This window comes from Myodes glareolus, chromosome 9 (genome assembly GCF_982192425.1).
Source record: "Myodes glareolus chromosome 9, mMyoGla1.1, whole genome shotgun sequence".
Taxonomy (NCBI): domain Eukaryota; kingdom Metazoa; phylum Chordata; class Mammalia; order Rodentia; family Cricetidae; genus Myodes; species Myodes glareolus.
Window position 1 is genome coordinate 45,209,409 of NC_142034.1, and position 13,118 is coordinate 45,222,526.

Sequence of the window (13,118 nt, forward strand, 5' to 3'; positions counted from 1 at the left end):
ACTTAGAATCCTATCTTAGCCTGCTGATTGCTAGGATTACAGGCAGGCAGACTGGCTATTCTGAGGCACTGAATAACACACATACACACACTCAACAAGCTTTTTTTTTTAAATTAACTTTTATTTTATGTGCATTGGTGTTTCTGCCTTTATTCATGTCTAGGTTGGATGACCTAGAACTGGAGTTACAGACAGCTGTGAGCTGCCATGAGGATGTTGGGAATTGAACCCAGGCTCTCTGGAAGAGCAGTCTGGGCTTTTAACCACCCTTTTTTTTTTTTTGTGAATCAGCAAAAATTCTTAAAAGGCAAATAAGGAAGCTCTGGTCCTCATCAAGAACCAACCTGTTTCCAGGTGGTGGTTGTGCACTTCTTTTTTTTTTTTTTGATTTATTTATTTATTATGTACACAGTGTTCAGCCTCCATGTATGCCTGAAGGCCAGAAGAGGGCGCCAGATCTCATTACAGATGGTTGTGAGCCACCATGTGGTTGCTGGGAATTGAACTCGGGACCTCCAGAAGAGCAGTCAGTGCTCTTAACCTCTTAGCCATCTCTCCAGCCCCAGTGGTGCACTTCTTTAATCCCAACTTTTTTTGGGGGGGGGGCGGCAAAAAGGTAGATCTCTGTTGTCTGAGGCCAGCCTGGTCCACTGGCACCAGACACATCGCCATAAGAATGCTTTCTGCCTCTATCTAAGTCGCATTCTAAAGCAGCATCCCCAGGTATTTTTTTACCTGTAAGATTTTCTTACCTTGAGTAAGTTTTTCCCAGTTCCAAACTTTATCACTTCCAAGCAGATTACTATGGGAATTAAGCAAAGCCACGGGTCCAATGCTTCCTTCCTTCACCTTCTCAAGGATCACTTTGTACTGCACACATTACACTAAAGTCTCCCCTTAAAGAGAACAAAAGGCCTTTTTTTTTAACATTCTAAGCTGCAAGTCACAGAAATAAACAAAATGGATATAAACACACTGCTAAAGAAAATTCAGTGAGTTATTTCAACTTCAGCAGCACTGTCTCTTCAACCAGTAAACAAGTCAAAGCTTTGCTTAATTGTTTCCTTGAAGATAAATCTGAGTTTTCAAACCATTTAAATGATACCTGGAGACAAATGCAGATACACCCATTAGTAGTTCTATACATAGCCTCTGCCTCCAGGGAAAAATTCTTTGGGGAACCCCAACTAATTTGCACCATGCAAATTACAGACTGCACAACCAGACAAGAAAACAGGCAAGCTAGATCTGGAGGTATAATTCAGGTGGTAGAGTTCTTCTCCCACATGCACTGCAAAATTAATATAGTAAGAGAAGACTACAATCCCAGCCCTTGGTAGTCTAAGGCAGAAGGATCAGAGTTCGAGGCCAGAGGAGAGGAAATGGCTCAATGAGTAAATTCCTTGCTGTACAAGCATAAAGATGTGAATCTGGGAGCCAGGCATGATGCACACCTTTGATCCCAACACTTGTGAGGCAGAGTTTCAGGCCAGCCTGGGCTACATAGCAAGCAAGTTCCAGGACAGAGAGAATCACACAGAGACCCTGTCTCAAAAAACAAATAAAACAAACAAAATAAAGAAATGAAGAAATAAAGCTAAAGTCAAACAACAACAAAATCTGAATTTGGGTTCCCAACATCCACATAAAAGCCAGGTGCAGCAGAGAACGTCTATACTCAGTGCCAGGCGGCAGAGACAGGCAGATCTAGGAGGACTGGCAGGAGCTTGCTCTGCCCAAATCAGCAAGGTTCAGGTCTAGTAAGAATGAATACCTAACTCAAAAAATAAGGTAAAGGAGTTGAAAGGCTCAATGGCTAACAACACCGTTGTTCTCCCTGGGTTCAATTTCATGCACCCACACAGCAGCTAACAACTCTTTGTCTATTAACACTAGTTTCAAGGTATCTCATGCTCTCCTCTGGGCTTCAGGGACACTAGGCACTCACTCGGTTCACAGAATATATATTTAGACAGAACATCTATACACATAAAATAAAAAAAAATTAAATCTTTGGGGGGGAAAAAGGTAGCCAGGAGGTAGTGGCGCACACCTTTAATCCCAGCACTTGGGAGGAAGAGACAGGAGGAGGATCTCTGAGTTCGAGATCAGCCCAGTCTACACAGTGAGTTTCAAGACAGACAGGACAGGCTCCAAAGGTACAGAGAAACCCTGTCTTGAAAAACCACAGGAAAAAAAAAAAAGGTAAAGAAGCCATTTGAAGAAAACATCTTGATGTCAACTTCTGGACTCTACATGAGGTACCTGGACCAGAAAACCTGTACATGCACGTGCACACAGACACATACACCCTAAGGCCACACTGAGCTACACAGTAAGACCTGCACATGCACGTGCACACAGACACATACACCCTAAGGCCACACTGAAAGACCCTATCTCAAAACAAAACAAAAAGCAGGGAGCAAAGTATAACATAACTTTATCAAAAGCCTTTTATAAAGTGTTTACACCTGAGAAAAGAGGGCAAACAGACCAAAGCACCACAGTGGCCTTCTCACTACTTCCCCACCCTGCTAGAGAGCAAAGCAAACTTCACAGGGATTATGGATCACATCTACAATCCCAGAACCGGGAAGGCAAAGGCAGATGCCCTCTTGAGTTTGACGACAGCCTGGACAATGTATTGAATTCCAAACAAGCCAGAACTATATAATGAGACCTGCACTCAAACAAGAAAAATAAATAGCTGGGCAGTAGTGGTATACACCTTTAATCCCAGCACTCAGGAGGTAGAGGCCAGTCTGGTGAACTCCAGAGTGAGTTCCAAGACAGCGAAGACTGTTACACAGAGAAACCCTGTCTCAAAAAATCAAAACAGATAAATAGATAAGATAGATAGCATTTTATTCAAAACGGTAGATGCCCATGATTTTGACATTGCATTTTCAGTAACCAGTTAGGTAAGACACATCTGGAGGACCCTCTTCCCTTCCCAATGTAAACACAATTCAGACTTTAGGGAATAAAAGCATAATACATGAAAAATCTCAGAGCTAACACAAGACTACTGTGAATTTCCTTTTTGTAGATATACTAAGAATACTTAAAATATTTTGTATATAAAATATGTATTTTGTATATGTATGTGTATACATATACATAAATGTGGAGACAAAAAGTTCATTTCCTAAAAAAAACAAAAACAAAAAACATTTCCTGATCCGTGTTTTCATAACTGAAGTGATTTCCTGTCCCATCATTTCTATTTTTCTTGTTTTAGGGCAGGGTTCGTGTGGCCTTGAAGTTCTAATCTTCGTTTTTCCACCGTTTCCCTAAAGCATCCTGGATGCTAAGCAAGCACTCTACCAACTAAGCTACATCCCAAGCCCTTGATTTTCTATAATACTTGACTCTCATCCCAATTGTTCCTGATTGGCTGGAGATAAAATAAATCATGAAGAAAAATTACTCATCCAGCTAAAACTGTAATACAGCTGTGGAACATCAATTATATCTTCAAAACTGATCTCCAGATACAACAATCATTGGAAATTAAGTCTAGATTATTAAAGTAAATGAATCATTTTTATTAATATTTATAACAAAATGTTGTCAAGAAATTAGTATTCATCTCTTTTCCCATAGCTCTTTGCTAATCAACATTAAAATAACACTGGTCCTAAATACCTCTAATTGAAAATGCACAATTAAACTGGGTGTGGTGATGGCACACACCTTTAATCCCAGCACTTAGGAGACAGAGGCAGGTGGATCTCTGAGTTGGAGGCTAGCCAGGGCTACAGAGAAACGTCTCAGGAAAAAAAAAGAAAGAAAAGAAAATGCACAATTAAAGAAAAGATAACAAGGTCCAGATGATTGCTGTTATCCCAGTACAGAGGAGGCAGAGGCAGATTAGACTGTAAATTACAGGACAACCTGGCTACCAGGCCAACCAGAACTGCACAAGGAGACCCGTCTTGTAAAAAAATAATGACAGCCTAGTGGTGGTGGCCCACGCCTTTAATCCCAGCACTTGGGAGGCAGAGGCAGGCTGTTCTCTGTGAGTTAGAGGCCAGCCTGGTCTACAAGAGCTAGTTCCGGGACAGGTTACAGAGAAATCTTGTCTCAAAAAAACAAAAACAAACAAACAAACAAAAAACCCAAACAAACAAAAAACCCCCACAAAAACAAAGATACACTACTATCCAATAAGCATACCCTTTGTTCCTAAAAGTCCAGTTTCTGAACATTTTACCTTCAACTGATAACTTTCCTTCTATTTAAAATATGTAAACAAGTTTCTAATTTGAGCTGTAGAGACCCATTTATAGCAGAAAGGACCCAAATCTCGAACGGTGGTGCACATCTGTTAATTCCCAGCAGTTTAGGGAAGCTAAACCAGGACAGTGGAAAGGGTGGAAAGTCCATGCCAACCTGAGCCTGAACTATAGAGGAGAGAGTTCCTTTTATAAGCAAATGAATGAATGAATGAACGATTGACTATCTTAAGTTACAAAAGCAAAGGAACTCCAAAAATAAACATCGTCTAAATTGTAATGCGACAGCCACCCAATTAATAAAGATTGTGGAGAACACTTAAAAAGACAAATTAAACTATCTGTACTTTTCTGAAATATGCAGCTTTGGTTGTGACAGAAACAAACCTTTCACGAATCCATGAACATAAAACAGAGAGCAAAGGAGAAACTGATTAAGCCTTCAAGTTCAGCAAGAAGGTAAGTTTCCCTGGCTCTAGCTCTTTCTCCTATAGGGTTGAGCCAACACACAAAGCCTGTGAGACAGTGTTCTCAGGGAAGAGACTTTATCAGAGTTAATCGCTAACAATTATCAGGATTGCTTTTAACTACCGAGGCCGGAGGGCTGCTCCCTTTTTCCACCAGACCCTCCTCCTCTAAGATTACCGCTGCTGATTAAGCCCGACCCAGAGAGGAGAATAAGGGCAGTCTTAATAAACGCAGATGCTGTATAGTTTAAAAACCCAAGCCTGGGTTTTATCTTTTCCCCTCCGGTTTGCTGCATCAGATACCATATAAAAAGGGCTCCTCTTTTTTCCAGCTATTTACTACGCGGCCGACATCTACACATCGGTAAAAAGAGATTAAGTGTCCTGAATCTCCTTAACCAGCTGCAGGGGTGAGATGAAGAGACAGAAAGGATGAAAGGGAAAACTGGAAAATAAAAACAAGGTGATGAGACGTAGAGATCATACTTCCCATTCCATTTCCCCTTTCTTACAAGGTTAAGTCGGCTAAAGTCCGGGTGGCGTTAGGAAAACACACTCACACCTTGCGCCCTGGGCAGGAGGGGAGGTTGGCTCTGCAGCGCTCAGTGGGGCTCCGGGCTCCGCCCCACCGGCCTGGGACAGTGTAGCCCTGCTCGTCCTAGTCCAGGGAGGACAGAAGAGAGGTGGCTTCCAGCGGCTCTGGCAGGGGGAGGGGGAGACGGCTACTCCCGGTGCCAGGCTCACCGAGAGCGCAGCACTCCGTGGTGCGCCGACACCCCCTCCCCCAGCCGGCTCCGGCTCGCTCCCCTCCGCCGCCGGAAGCCAGCCCCGCCCCCTCAACTCCATCCCCGCTCTTTGCAAGCTCCCTCCCGTCTACACAGCCAATCGTCAGCCAAGGAACCAGCAGAGCGACTTGCCACACAGCCAACTGGGGAGACCCACTGGGAGGTCAGTCGCCGGGGATAGGCCAACTACCCGCGGCCCCGGCCCCGGCACGGCTCCTCTTTGTTAGCGTTTGCCCCCATCTCTGCCCACACGGAAACTAGGAACGTAGCCTCCAGCAGCCAGGCAGGTGTTGCCGCGCCCGCCGCCTCTCCAGCTCCTCCACCCACTCTCGACCTGGTACCAAGAGTGACCAGTTCTCAGGTTTTTCCTGTTAGAACACTTCAGACTTCCAAACCAGTTAACCACCGGAAGACACCCAGCCACAAAAGGGATGCTCTCTTCAGGCCCTCTCTGATTTACCTTCCTTTACTCAGCCTAATCAACTGCATTCCGTCAAAATGGTGGAAAGATTTAGGTATTAAATCAACTGCATCAATTTTACCTGTTGGAAATTTTTGCTTTCCCTCGGGGAAACTGGGGATGGGGAAGGAGAGTACTGAGAAAGTATTGTGCCTGGAAGTTGGTGGAGTTGGGGAGTAGGGCAACATATCAAATCTTCTGCAGAAATAAATAAAAGGAAACATACAAAGATCACGAAGTTGGCTTCAACCTGTATTAGATCCAAAGCATGTACATACAATAATCCTGAGATGATCATTTCCTTATCAGATCTCAGTATAATTAAGATACAGAAGAATCAAGTCTCCTTAAAATAACATACGTAACCTTGCTTAAAACGACAACACTGACATTGCATAACTGGAAGTCTACACCCAAACTTTAATTGCTAATGTCAGTGTTAGAGGCTGGGATGGAATATGCTAAAAACAGTATGGTATAATTTCTTGGGTTATATCTGGAGTTCATTTAAAAAAAAAAAGAAGGTATGTACTGGGGGTATGCTTGGTTGTTAGAATGCTTGCTTAGGATACAGTAAGTCCAGGTTCAGGCCTCAGAATCTCATACAAACTAGGCATAGTGTAGAGAGAGGCAGGAAGATCAGAAGCTGGAGGCCACCCTAGGCTATAAGAAACCTGGGGAGGGGGTGGGTGTTGAGAACACGTGGGCCACTCAGTGGCAGAGCAGCAATATTAACTAATGCAAGGCCATGGGCTCCATCACCAACACAAGGAGAGGTGAGAAGATAGGAGGAAGTGGAGAGGAGGGGGAAGACCAGAGAGAGATATAGGTCGTCATTTTTGTGCAGAATTCTTGTAATTAATTGCAAACTGAACTGCATCACATTCTCCAACCCCATTTACTTCTCCTGCACCGATAAAATTGAAAACAAAGCAAGAGCGTAGCTCAGTGACAGAGCACTAACACTTACTGCAAATAAAATAAATAATACAAGTAAGAGAAAAAGAGCCAAGTATGGTGGGCTGCAGTTAGGTCGGCACGCAGGACTGAACTCCAAGCTCAAGGCCACCCAGGTCTAGATAGTCAAAGGGCTTCATATAGAGAAGTTTTCTCAAAAAGAGAAAGGGCTGAACAGATGGCTCAGTTGTTAATAGAACTCAGGTTCAATTCCCAAAACCCATATAGTTGGTCACAACCATCTCTAACTTCAGTTGCAGGGAATCCAAAGCCCTCTTCCGGCTTCCACAGGCCCCAGGCACACACAATGCAGAGACATACATATATACAGGCAAAACACACATACACATAAAAGAATTTTAAAAAGTCAGGTATAGTGACACATGCTTTTAATCCCAGCACTCAGAAGGCAGAGGCAGGCAGTTGTGTTTGCCTACATGTGTGTCTGTGCACCACATGTGTGCTGGTGGAAAAGGCCAGAAGAGGGTGCCAGATCTGCTGAAACCGGAGTTACAGACCATTATGAGCTGCCAGAGACTGAAACCTGGGTTTTACCAGAGTAACAATGCTCTTAGCTGCTCAAGGGCTCTTCAGCCCTTCCTTTAGATCTTGAAGCGGAGTTTCTCACTGAACCTGAAGCTCACTAACTCTATCTAGTCAACGAACTTCAGATATCCCCGTCTTTATCCCATTGCCCACGTTCTGGGGTCGCAGATACCTTTTAGGTGGATTCTGGGGAGTCTAACCCAGGTCATCATGCCTGCTAGGTAGGCAATTTACCAACTGAGCCGTCTTCCCCATCACAGATACATCTAGAAGAATATATAACCCCATAAACTGACCTTTCTTTGGGAATCATTTTGTTCACTCATTCACACACATTAAATAATTACGATGTTCCTCGGTGTCAAAAATGCTATTAAACCCCTGTAATAAAAATATAAACGAGGACCAGAGATGTGGCTCAATGGGTAAAAGGGCTTGCCAACAAACCTAATGGTCTGAGTTTGATGCCCAAGATGCACATGGTAGACGTTGTCCCTTGACCTCCACACATGCAGCAGCTGCACATGTGCATGGCCCCAAATAAATAAAGAAATAAAGCAAGCAAGCAAGTAAAATTTACTCTTGTGTTTTGTTTCAGAGACAGGCTCTCACTATGTTGACATGGCTAGCCTACAATTTGCTTTATAGACCACATTGTCCTGGAACTCCCTACCTCTATCTCCTCAGTATCCAGCAACATTTCTTTTCTTTCTTTCCCTTTTTAAAAAAATTCATTTATTTTTATTTTACAAGCATTGGTGTTTTGCCTGTATGTCTGAGAGTGTCAGGTCCCCTGGAACTGGAGTTATAGACAGGTGTGAGCTGCCATGTCGGTGCTGTAAATTGAACCCAGGTCCTCTGGAAGAGTAGCCAGTGCTCTTACCCACTGAGTCATCTCTCCAAAACCACCAGTAACATTTCTTAAATAATAATACTAACTTGGGTGTTGTGGTTCATTACTATAATCCCAGCACTGGGGAGGCTGAAGTAGAAATGCCAGGAGTTTCTAAAGCCATAAAACAAGAGCACTATAACAATTAGCTTACCACAGATACTTTTGTTAACTCTTTTTTGTATTCGTCTATGAGACAGGGTTTCACTATGTATCTCTGACTGGTCTTGAACTCACAGAAATTCTCCTGTCTCTACCTCCCAAGCACTGCGTGTGGCACACATCTTTAATTTTAGTACTCAGGAGGCAGATGTAGGCTAATCCCTGAGTTTGAGGTCAACCTGGTCTACAGACCTAGAACAAACAGCCAGGTCTATTTGCCTTATGTCAGAAATAGTAAATTAATTTAAAAAGAGAGAAAGAGAGAAATCTAAACATATCAAGAGAGATCTTGGAGCTGAGCATGACGCCTTAAACCTCCAATTCCTCAATTGAGGATATATGTGAGTTCAAGGAAAGCCTGGGATTATATTGTAAATTCCAGGCCAGCATAGCACAAAGTAAAACCCTGTCTAAAACAGAAGAAAATAAAAAAATAAAAAGTTGGCAAATCATTTCTGTAACTAAATATTCAAGACTCCTAGTTGGCAAATCATTTCTGCAACTAAATATTCAAGACTCCACGGAAAAGACATTAACTGATAAGCCAGAATAAAAGCTTGAAGTTAGATAGGGTGATCAAAAGGAACACTGTGTGGTACAAATTTTCCCTAATCCTCGGAAGGTCCCTATGTTTGTGGTTTAGGATGCTTGGGCTGTGTGTGTGTGTGTGTGTGTGTGTGTGTGTGTGTGTGTGTGTTGGGGTGGGGAGCTGGGGGGATAAGTTGTTAGTTAATTGCTCATACTGATGGGATAGCACATGGTAGAAAAAGAAAAAAAAGCCAACATCTTGAAAAAGTTTCACACACATACACAAAATGAGACAGCAAACTTGCGAATCAAGCATGATTTGGCATCTTTAAATACAGAGCCAGTTTTCTTTAGCACCAAAGCCAATGGCTTCTCCTGTAGATAAAATGGCTCAGTTCCTGAAAAAGCCCTGGACGCTGTTTCCCCACAATCCCAGAATCTGTCAGAAGACAGAAAACAAAAAGAAGGCTGTGCCAGCCAGAAAAAGCAAATTATAACCAACACAGAGCCAAACTTGATTTCAGACAGAAGGAGCTGTTCTACGTGTCTCTGAAAGAGGAGAAACAAAAGAAGCTTACCATTGCTCCAATAACCAAGGGCAAGCAACTAATTTAACCAAACACTGCGATGAATTAGCATTTGCTGCAAGAGGCAGCCTTCTCACTTCCTATTCATAGCCTAAAAGGGTATTTGCAATGCTTATTAAGAAGAGTTGATGCCAACAATATACAAAAATTTTTACATGCCTGAAGAGAATAATGTAAGAAAGAGAACAGGAGCACAGGAGAAAGTACTCAAGGAGCACGAACCATTCAGTCAGTAAGAATGGCTGAGTAAAAAGAATCACAGGACTAAGATCCCAGCACTTGATAGGGACAGGAAGATCTTAAGTTCAAGGTCATCTTGAACTATAAAGGGAGTTTGAGGCCAGCCTAGACCAGAGACCCTTTTAAAAACATGGGGAGAGAGGGCTCAGTGGTTAAGAATACTTATTCTTGCCAGCACTCTGGATGCAGAGGCAGGCGGATCTCTGTGAGTTTGAGGCCAGCCTGGTCTACAAGCGTTAGTTCCAGGACAGGCTCCAAAGCTACAGAGAAACCCTGTCTCTAAAAAACAAAAAACAAAAACAAAAAAAAGAATACTTATTCTTGCAAAAGACCAGGGTTTGGTTCCCAGCACCACCAATGTAGTTCAACAATCTAAAACTTCAGTGTCTGAGGATCCAGCACCCTCTTCTGACCTCTGCAAGCACCAGATACACAAATGCAGGCAAAATAATCATACACATAAAAGAAAATAAATCTAAAAAGGAAAGCAAGTAAGTGTACTTGATAAAGCTTCATGCAAGCTAACACATGCTCAACTCTGTTTACCTTCTCTATTAAGACATCCAGGCTGGCCTTATATCCACATGCTCAACTCTGTTTACCTTCTCTATTAAGACATCCAGGCTGGCCTTATATCCCAGCCTTGTCAGTCCTTCAAGGTAGGAGGCCTTAGCCTTCCAAGTAGCTCATAGGTTTGTTGCTACTAGGCTAGGCCATGGTCCCTTTTCTCTAGTCACAGAGTAAGCAGGTGCGCACACGTGCACAAACACACACAACCAAATAAAATTCGATTACAGTGAAAGCAAGCAGTATTCACATCAAAAAAGAAACCTAAGATTTTGTTCCTGATTTAAGAGGCAATGGAGACCAGGTGTGGTTGAATACATCAAGAACAAGGAAAAGGATCAGTGGTTCAAGACCAGCTTAAGCTACACGAAACCCTGTACTTAAAAAAGAAGAGGGGAGGGAAAGGAGATATAATGGAATGGGAGAGAAATACCAATTCAGAAGATTAAAGATTCAGTTACAACCTATATAAAACCAGTATCTTCATGTCATCCTATTCTAAAATTAGTGACTAACAGGTCCCTATTCTGTAAGCAATGAGCAGGATCCCAACTGACCTATAAGCAGAATAAAGTTCAGTCCCACCACCTAATTAATGATTCACTTTTCCCTCATCAGGTCTAGACTACATCCTAATTCCCCCTACTGTCAATATCCCTCTAGAGGCTAAGAAAAGTTAGTCCAACAGATTCAAATTCCAGGCAGGCCCTTAGTACATTATAAGACAATGATGCCGCTGATTCTGTATTTAGACTCAGGTGTGGAACAAAGAGCGCTAATTTTACCTGAAATGGTACCATGCCCTTCTTTAAATACTAACTGGAACAGTAGTAGCCTAACTCAGTGGCTCAACCTTCCTAATGCTGTGACCCTCTAACACAACTCCTCCCTTTGTGGTGACCCCAACCATAAGACTGTTTTCATTGCTATTTCATAACTGTAATTTTGCTAGCATTATGAACCATAATCATACTTGGAGGCAGAGGTTTGAGAAAGGAACTGTGATCCACAGGTTGAGAGCCACTGACCTAACGGCACTACCAGTCAAAATGTTTTTTCAGTGTTTTTTAGTGTTTCTATTGACGTGCTGTGAAGCTTTAAATATAGACAACAAAACACCCCAAGCAAATTAGTATACGCTCCACCTTGTAAGGTACCACAGGGCAGCAATCATCCCTCTGCTTGAATCAAAAAACAAGAGGATAAAAATCATATAAAAGGGACTGGCGGAATGGCTCAGTGGTTAAGGTCCTTACCCCACAAGCCCGATCACCTTGAGTTAAATCCCTGGAACCTATGTACGGATGGAAAGCACTGGCCTACAGAGCTGTCCTCTGATCACATATGCACTTGAGTGTTCAAATACACACAAGGATGAAGTCCAAAATTTTTTCCTAAATGAAAAAAAAATCTATAATAGGAACCCCATAAAAGTGATACTGTAATAAATCTCTAGGGAAATATATCTTTAATAAGAAGTTGCTTCATTATGGTGTCATAACTGACACAGTCTAGAAATTAGGGTACCAATATCTTTTCACGAATTCTGAGCTATTTTTTTCTCAAATAGTATTTTAAAAAAATATCACCTTTCTCAAAAGGAACTTAAGCCTCTAGCAGACATCATGCCGCTAATTTTCACAACATCCCAATAAAGAACTATTATTTAACATTTAAATCACACTTGAACTTGCAAAAGTGTTTTACAATTATTTTCATTAATAGTCATACCTCACAACCACCCACTGTGAGTGAGCTAAACTGGTCTTGTCATCCTTATTTGACAGCTGAGAAAACTGATGCAACCTAAGGCCAAGGTCAAGCCTGTCTACTTCCCCAAGGCCAGGACCTAAACCTTAAAGTCACATTCACTTACCCATTAGCCCCAATGAAAGCAGGCATTTACAAAGAAGAACGTCATTTAAAACACTAGATTGAAATGTTAGGAAATTATAATACTTCGGCAAAAACATAATAACCACTTAGAATACAAATAGGTAAGGGTTTATTAACAATGACAAGAAGTATTTAAAACAAACAAACAAAATAGAGTCAGATGTGGTTGTTCATGCTGATAATCCCAGCCCACTAAAGAGGTTGAGGCAGAGGGATTATAGTAAACTGAGCCTGCCTGAGCTAAAGAGTAAGACCCTGTCTCAAAAGGGAAGAAGAAAAAAAGTAGGCCTGATGTCACAACTGTAATCCTAGCATTAAGGAGGCTAAGGCAGGAGGATCGCTAGTTCTGGCCACTCTGGGGTACATAACCAGAGTTATTTAAAAGAAAACTGGCTTGGTGGCACTGGCCTGGAACCCTGGCACTCAGGAAAACAGGAGTAAGAGGGCAGTAATCAGTAATTCAGGCTATCCACTGTAAAGCCAACCTGCACTCCACAACACCACCCAAAAGAATTAAAAACAAAACAACATTAGGTGCTGGAAAGATGGCTCAATGATTAAGAGCACTGGCTGTTCTTCCAGAGGTCCTGAGTTCAATTCCCAGCCACCACATATGGTGCCTCACAACCATCAGTAATGAGATCTGGTGCCCTCTTCTGGCCTGCAGGAGTACATGTAGGCAGAATACTGTACACATAATAAATAAGAAACAGCAACAAAAACATGGGAGATGGTGTTGACTGAGGAGATGGCTCAGTGGATACAGTGTAAGGGCAAGTATAAAGAACAA

General features: G+C 42.3%; 1 protein-coding gene across 7 annotated transcripts in view; it reads right to left on the reverse strand.

Moving 5' to 3' along the window:
- The window catches only part of Fam222b (family with sequence similarity 222 member B), a 57,679-nt gene that overhangs the window by 25,632 nt on the left and 18,929 nt on the right, over positions 1 to 13,118 (reverse strand). Inside the window, exons 1-2 of one of the 7 annotated variants that reach the window (XM_085695412.2) lie at positions 5,221 to 5,491; positions 753 to 896 (exon numbers count right to left, since the gene is read on the reverse strand). The exons of 2 other annotated variants lie outside the window; for them this stretch is intronic. The gene's annotated coding sequence lies outside the window, so the exon portion shown is untranslated. Of the gene's footprint in view, positions 1 to 752; positions 897 to 5,220; positions 5,492 to 13,118 lie in introns of those variants that run through there. 4 more of the 7 variants (XM_085695413.2, XM_085695414.2, XM_085695411.2 and 1 more) reach the window with 4 other exon arrangements.